This window comes from Vigna unguiculata, chromosome 9 (assembly GCF_037176805.1).
Source record: "Vigna unguiculata cultivar grain cowpea cultivar isolate G323 ecotype 2 chromosome 9, ASM3717680v1, whole genome shotgun sequence".
NCBI lineage: Eukaryota > Viridiplantae > Streptophyta > Magnoliopsida > Fabales > Fabaceae > Vigna > Vigna unguiculata.
This window is the reverse complement of record NC_140800.1, coordinates 32,784,560-32,793,634: the sequence shown is the minus strand read 5'-3', so window position 1 is coordinate 32,793,634 and position 9,075 is coordinate 32,784,560.

The following is a 9,075-nucleotide window of genomic DNA, read 5'->3' as shown; positions in this document are numbered from 1 at the left end:
AGTGACATGCACAAAGTCACCATTGCGATGTTCCTACAATTGTTTTCTTATTCAAACTCTTCTGGTTAGAAGGATATATATTATTATGAGGTAAAGTGATTCAGCAAACTCTTCTCTCTCATTTATCTTTCTTTATTTCTTTCCTTTTGTTTCTTTCCTTTTGTAAATGGAACTTTTCAGCCATATCTTTGTTCATTCGTGAATGCGTTATGCTTTGTAGGATGTAATCTAACTATAAGAAACTAATTAATGGTACATTCGAACATGTCAAGGATTTTCATTCACTTAGTCAAACTTAGTAACATAATTAAGAGAAATTGTCAAAAATGTTCTTTTTATTCAACTTTTAAGTGATATGTTATTGTGATAATCTTGTTTTTTACATGATTTAAATATTTGTACGTACATAATCTAATGATAGCTTTTGTACATGTATTATGTATATTTTAAATGGCATGTAATACATTAAAATAGTGTAAAATTTTATAAACTAAATATGTGAGTGAGAATTCTTTATTTTTAACTGAAATATAATTGAGCTTTGTTTTTTAGATTTTATCAAATATTATTTTTTGCTTTTTTTGTTACACTAAATTGTTAAGTGTAATGAAATATTAATGTCAATAACGATTTAGCATGTCATATCATCATTAATAAATGCATGTAAATATGTCTTTTGTTTCTTTATATATTATTGCATGTGACTTTCTAACAATTTAGAAGAAAAATATTTTTATTTTTGAAATTTAATTACTTTGAAGTTTTACCATCAACAATTAAAATACATATGAGATTTTTAAAATAATGAACTTGGATATTAAGATAAATTATCGACTATAATATTGGTATTGAAATTTTGTAAAAATACATTGATGAAGTTCATCATTAATAAATATGATTTGTCTATGTATATATTTGACACCATTACTAATTCAAAATTTTAAAATTTATGTATATGAATTATATATATATATATATATAATTTCTATACAACTTTTAACTTATAATTAGTTACTTAAAAAAGCTAATAACATTCAATAAATAAGTTATAGAAGTTTTTTGGTTACAGAAATATTTATTGACTCGTTAGATTTCATGACAGTTAACTCATTAGATTTCATGACAGTTAAAAATGCTGACAGAGAGCATGTGATCTTAGTAATTTTGTTAAAAAAAAAATTTAAATCAAACATGTTTTTAAATACCAAATACAAAATTCAACCGTGTTTTAAGAGAAAAAGAAACAGATTAAATAAAACTTCGAATCTTACTGTCACTAAAAGCTAAAAGTGTAACCCACAAATTTCATCTTCTTTTTATCAGGAATAAGTAATGCTTTATTATGTACCCAAAGATTTGTCTCAGAAATATCACCCTCGCTTGTTGACTTGTTGATTCAAAACACAAGTTTCATCTTCCCTGTTTAATTGTTGGTTCAAAATTGTGAAATATTTTATTTGTATTCTATCTTATTAATGGCAACATAGATAGACATCCTTGATTGTTCACTCCTTTTCTTTTATGATAACAAAAGATAAAAATTATAATTTAAAAAAATTAATTATTAGAATAAAAATTATCACTAAGAAATTATATTAAAATTATAAAATAATAAACAATCATAAACATATTTTTTATTAAATCATAAAAATATGTTGCAAGCTTTTATAAGGTACTTTTTATGAGTAATTTTTTATACACCATAAAATCATTTAATTTTATTATGGTTATAAGGATAAAAAACATATAAAAAGAATATTACTTATGTGGTACACTACTAGAAATTAATGTTTTAGCGATCGAAATTAGCGACCGAAAAATATAGGTTGCTATCTGCGACCGAATTAGTCACTGAATGATTTTTGTTGCAATATGCGACCAATATAGCGACAAAATATTATTGTACTTACATAAATTTAATCAGCGACTGAAATAACGACCTTAACATATAGTTGCTACAATTCAGCCGCTAAGATGACAATATTTCTACAAATGAACGTAGAGTTTTTAGTAACCACATTAGCGACCGAATAAATTTTCCATTAGCGACCGATATCATGGTGGTTGCTAAATACGTTTTAGCGACTGAAAAGTATTTGATCGCTAACTAAAATATTTTTAATGCATGAATTAGTGATCGAAATTATGGTGGTCGCTAAATTTGTATAATTTTATAGTTAGCGACCGAAAACTTGGCTGACCCTAAATATTTATTACATGGTAATTAGCGATTGAAAATTATTTGGTCGCTAAATATAGTGTTTTAACGTATCAATTTGTGATCGATATGTAGTGGTCGCTAAATGTTGAACACATCATTTAGCGATCGAATTGTTTTGGTCGCTAAATTCAATATTTTTAAAATTGCATTAGATGTGTGTGTTTAGAGTTTGGGATTTAAGGGTTAGGGTTTATGATTAAATGTTATATTAAGATCCAAAAATTTAATGGTTGCTAATTGTTTATTGTTTTTAGTTGAAAAATAAAATTTAATATTTAATTGTGTCACTAAACATTGATATGTAAAATAATATTAGTTACGAGCTAGTTCACTATTGATTTTTTTTTTCATACAATAGGTATTGAAAATTTCGAATTTAATACACTACAAGAATGTATTAAAGTAGCTACCATGTTAAAGCGTCAATTAGTTTTTGGACGCTTTTAAGAGTTGGTTCATCGTAGTTGGTTACACCGTAGTTGATCTCTGTATTTCTTTTTCTTGGATATCTTATGCATTATTCATGAGAACTCCTTTGTGAATAATATGTATATGGCTAATGATGAACTTTACTTTCATCTTAATATATATATATATATATATATATATATATATATATATATATATATATATATATATAAAATAATATTATTTTCAAATTTTAAAAGGAATAATTATTATTTTATAAGATTTATGGATACTGTAATTTGAGTTAGACCATTCCAAATTCATTTAATTTCAAACAAAAACACCGGATTTAAAATAATTTAATTTTATCGAGCTCATATTTCTAACTTGTTTTTACAAACTATGCAAAGAGACTCGATCTGGATATCTAATAGTTTAATAGATGTATGATGTGTTTGGATGAGACAATTTAAGAGAATAATTTATTTATTTAGAGAATTTAAAATTTTTTAAAGCAAAATGACAAGTTTGGATAAAGAAATTAAAAAGAAATTTGAAATTGAAGAATTTTAAGGTCGCATTTTAAATAACAAAAATAGTAGAATATGTAATTTCCTAAAAAAATGAAGGAATTCCCTCAATTTGAAGGTTGAGCCAAGTCGAAATAGGTTAAAGATCAAGCCGAGTCAGTTCGAACTTGAGGTCGACACGAGTCATTCCGAGTCCTAAGTCGAGTCAAGTCGATTCGGACCCTAGGTCGAGCCGAGTCGATCTAGATTGGAGATTTAAATACCTCGTCCAAACATAAGGTTAATCTTGACATAAGGTATGAAACATGACCTAATCTTTTTGTTTCTTGAAATGTTTCGTCAATGTTTTTCTTAGATATTGGTTTTAAGCATTATCTTCCTTTTTTTTAAGAGCTTAACTTTTAAATCCCAAACATATTTAGCCATAAATTTTTTTTCATCTTATTTAATTTCTGAGACTCAGTTTTAGTAAGATTTTATTTTAGTAGTTATAATTGGTCAAATGATTTTGAAAGTTTGTTTTTATTAACAATGATAAATATTAAAATAAATAATTAAGGTAAAATATTTAATATTAAATAATAACATTCTATTTATTATTTAGTTTTAATTAGTAATTAAAAAATATTAAATAATCAATTACTACATGTGTATTTTTTGATTAATTTTCAAATTGTATTTTTTCTACATAAATACTTATTATTAATTTGTAGTCATTATTATTTAGAGATAAAAATGACTAATTTTAAAAAGAAAGTACCTTTTCTCTGAAATTTTAGTTTCCCTCTTCCATGCCACGCGAGCTTTCACTTCCATTTCCCCAAATTTTCTTTCCTCCAGGTACATTCTGCTTCGCCAAACCCTTCTCCTTTAACTTTTGTTTTTCGTTGTCAATCATATTTGATCAAGCATTCATCTTTGCAATCTGAGAGGAGCAATAAAAAGTTTCAGGAGTTGAAAGCTTAGAGATTCAACTACAGAAAAGGAGCTCTTTCAACTATTGCAGGCTCAAAGTGCCCTAAAAACAACTTAGTCCTTCAATAATTTGGGTAACTTCTCAAAATTGATCGCTATTATTTTTGCCACCAAGGTTTTTGTTGTCCCATAAATTTGGTCGCTAATTCAATCGCAAATGGTATTAACGACTGATTTATGTTATTTAGCGACCAAATTCAGTGGTCGCTAAAATACTTTTTTTTTGGTAGTGGTTATAGATTTAATATTAAATAATTACTTTTGATTTAAGTTATTATTGATTAGCACTCTATATATAAAAAAAAAATGTTTCATGTATGTCTTTGTAAAACCGTGGTTAAGATGCTACTAATTTATATAGTTAAATTCGTAAATTTTAAAAAGAATTATTTTTCAAATTTGATATCATTGTTTAAGTTAAGATTAATGTACTGAAGTTTTCATTTATTTGTTCAAACAAGAATAAGAATAAAAAATCTATAATTAAATCAAAGTGTATATCACTTCACTCTATCTAAAACAAGTTTATTTACAAAACAAGTTATTTATTCGAAACAAATCCAAAATTCCTCACTGTTATACATCCAAATCAACATCTCCAACAATATTTGCTCTCATATATGACGGTATCAAACACACACATACAAGATTGAGCTAACAAAAACATCAAACATCATAACCAATAACATACATAAAAAATAATATAACAACTCATCCAAACCTTTCATAACTATGATGTTTCACAACATTCATTTTCATCTAGCGCCGAAGCATCATGGTAGCGAGAGGGGCCATGCCCTCCCCCCCCCCCCCCCCCCCCAAAATGTTTTTGAAATTTAAAAAAAAAAATTAAAATTATAAATTGTATATTTTAAAAATGGATAGAAATTAAATTGTATCTTTTTATTTCTTTTATAAAATACAACATTTAATGTTAATAAGTAATAAAAACATAAAATCAAATATAATAAAAAATAAAAATATTTAGGTTTAATTACTCTTTTGGTCTCTGTTTTTGTCTAAAAATATTAAATTGTGACTACAAAATTGGAACTAAATTGAGACTCATCTTTGGAAACAATAACTACAAGAGTAATTAAACTAAACATATTTATTAAGATATTTTTTATTTTCTTCTGCTATTACCTTTTTAATTTTTTTTCAAAATTGTACTTATCTCTTACTCTCATATGTTTTTTTTTTTGAAGAAAAAAAAATAAAGTTAGACACATACTCATTATTTTTGCTCTCATTTCTCATTTGTTTCCTTCGTTTCTCGAAGAAGAAAAAAATGTAACTCTCTCTTGCCTTACTTGATGATGAAATATTAGTTTAATAGTTATTAAAATTATTTTTTATCTCATGAGCATTTTGTATATTCATTTTTATGATTATAGAAGCCAAAAACAATGTATTATTTGTTTTTTACCGCTGATTTTTAATTGTGAATTAATTATAATGTATTTTTCTTCTAATAAGTATGTTTCTCAATATTTTATTAGATTATGATAAATTATTTTTTAAAATATTTAAAAAAAGTATATCGATGAACAATAACATAATAGATTCATTTTGTAAAAGTGATGAAGGAAAGTTATACATAAAGATAAAAACAAGATAAATTATACTTTTCTCTTATCCTTCACATTTTTCAAAGCATTTAAAGCATTATACTAATGATCCAATCTAAGAATCCAATTATTTTATAGAAGAGTCATTCTTTAAAGCGTTATACTAATGATCCAATCAAATTATCAAAGAATTATATTACTTTGGCCCCTCCAAAACTTTGGGTCAAGATCCACCATTGTTTTCATCATTCTCACATAACCATTCACACGGTCTATTGTCTCAAATAACAAGTTAAACATGTCATCATAAGTTTAAAACATGTCATCACAACAATTAATACACCAACTAGTGATCTCAGTATCAGGAACCAAGTAGTAATTCTCACACACATCTTAATAATAATCGTTCCACTTCCCCTGCTACCTAGGAGTTTTATGGGTGAAACTCGCAGGTACCACTTCCCACCACTCTCCTTGAAAGCTTCCCCAACAAAGTTCACCTTTGGTACAACTACACAGAGTTACCCCTACTGCTCCCTAGGAGTATTATGAGCAAAGACCATTCCCCATTGCTCCCCAAGAGTCTTATGGGTGGAGTGAACACTCACATTCACCACTAGAGATTAATAAAGTGTTCACCTTTTATTGAGTCTCCATCACACAAGCATACATTTACATGTCATCACAATCATACTAAATAATATATAGTCCACAATTTTGACTCATATATAAAACAATACATTACATAAAACATTGTTTAGTGGCACCCACCGCACCTATCCTAAACTTAGTTGTATGAATACAATAACATGAAAATAATCCATAATGTAACCCTTTACCCTCTCCCCTTACTTCCTCTCAATGTTCATACTTTTAATGATTATCATTACTTAAAAAATATCCTCTAATAGTCCCAAATTTCCAATATCATATGATTAAACTCTGAATTTATTCCATTCAATTCCTACCACACAACCACTCACCAATTTTCTCAATTCATTCAACTGTACTTAACTTTACATAAGCTTAAGTCATTTTCTTCCATCTAACCTCAAAGAATCCATTTCACTACATCAAAGAAAAACTATAATCGATCACTCTTCAAACTAAATCACTCTTTCATTACGGTTACTGAGACATTCTAATCCTACACTAGTTATCATGATTTCATATATCACCATATATTCAACCACATAGTATTATTAGTTCTTACTTAAAATAATGACAAATTTCTTAAGCAATATATATCCATAAACTGAACAAAATTGACTTAGTTTAATCATGTCATGTTTTACAATGAGAACTCAACAATCCATCATCAAAATAATCCAATATCACTCATAATATTGTCATGTTAATGAAATTCGTTCAACTTATTTACATATTAATCCTACTAAAAAACCATAAGTTTATACCTCATACATACTTCAACTCAAAATCTTAAATTTTCTATCACATAAATCTCTAAATATCTTGACAACTAACTCAATTTCCACCTATCACAACTCATTTGATTTTAAACAATCACAAATTACCATTAAATACTCTTTTATTCCAAACTTAGGCCAAAAGTACAAATAAATGTCTCACAAGTAATTGATACCTTAAATTAATAATATTTTCCAAATTTGAGGAACCAACAAAGAGAATTATAAAATATAACAATTGAGTGACTCTTCTTTCTAACCACATACATCCAATTGTGGATCCCAACGATCAGTAAAATCTAGATTACCTATTGGTAAAATTGGTGTATATATATATATATATATATATATATATATATATATACCAAGTTATATATCATTTTGTTAACCTGTTATACGATAAGTTTCCTTTTTCCATTCACAAAACAACATTTAGATTAGCTCTCACATTTATGTTTATGATATTAGTATGATTGTGAGCACTTTTTCCTCAACTTAGATCGTGAAAATACATTGATTCAAGCTTTACATACCTTTTAGATGGAAAAAAAATTATAGTTTTGGTTGACTTGTTGAAGCTTGTGATTGGCCTAATTAGTTATAAAAATTGACTTGGTCCTTGTAGTAAATATAATATATACGAGTTATTTTTAAGTATATTTGTTGTGCATGTATAATCTTGAATGACTAAAGCTATATACACTCATATACGTGCATCTCTCCATGTTTTTTTTATCATGTTTGCCACACTTCAAGTAATTGTACCTGTTATACATGTTTTTCCTTTCTTATTGATTTCTGTTGTAATTTATCCATGAAAAGCATGCAAGAGAGATTGTCTTAAAGGCAATGGGACAAGCAATCAGCAAGACCGTTGCCATTGCAGAGATTTTAAAGGTTACTTTTCCTTGAAAGATGTCCTTGTGTTTCTTGTATATATACTTTGAAATGCATGCAAATGGCTGCCAGGGATATGCTGTGAATGTTAGGAACAAGACAATAAGATTTTAGGTTGAGAGTGGTGTTAATGTCTTATGTGGTTGGACTCAGGTCTCATTGGTGTTGTATCTTCCCAGTGATACCCCTCCTTGTAAAACCTAACAAGTGGTATCAGAGCCGATGGTTAAAACCGACTCAGACTAGGGATGTCAAAAAAATTCGTACCCGCGGGTATCCGCGGATAAAACCCGCAACGGGTAGGAAATGGATATTAAAAATGGATACCCGCTACCCGTGGGTATGGGTATTTTTGATACCCGCATGTTAACGGGGCGGGTACGGGTATCATAGTATCCGTACCCGTGGATACCCGTACCCGCTAAACTTTAATTCAGAAAAATACTCACATATATATATATATATATATATATATATATATATATATTAGTAAAAAACATTATGAGTCTTCATTCAATAATGGTGGTCAGATTCTTATCCCACAAATGAGTAAATTACTTCCATATAATGTGGAGACATTGATGTGTCTTTAAGACTGGTTATGGACAACATGAAACTTTATACAATGTTGCAAGAGGTGGACATTGACGAAGTTAGTAATTTCTTTAATATTTTATTCAAAAATAAACTATAATATAAATTGGTAGTGATTTTTTATTTGTTTATTTTTCAATAATCAATCGGAGAAAGGAGACTTGTTGATCCAAGCACTAATTATAGTTAAATATTTACTTTTTAAAATATTTTTGTAAATACCCGCGGGTACCCATGGATACCCGCAGATATGAAAAAAATAGACGGGTATCCGCATAACGGATACCCGACGGATATGGGTACGGGTACGGGGCGAATATTTATCCAGCGGGTAGGGTACAGGGGAGCTACTACCCGTACCTTACCCGCCCCGTTGACATCCCTAACTCAGACGAGGTGCAGTACCAGTATGGTCCTAGTATCGAAAGTCTTCCTGACAGTGTGGGTCAGGT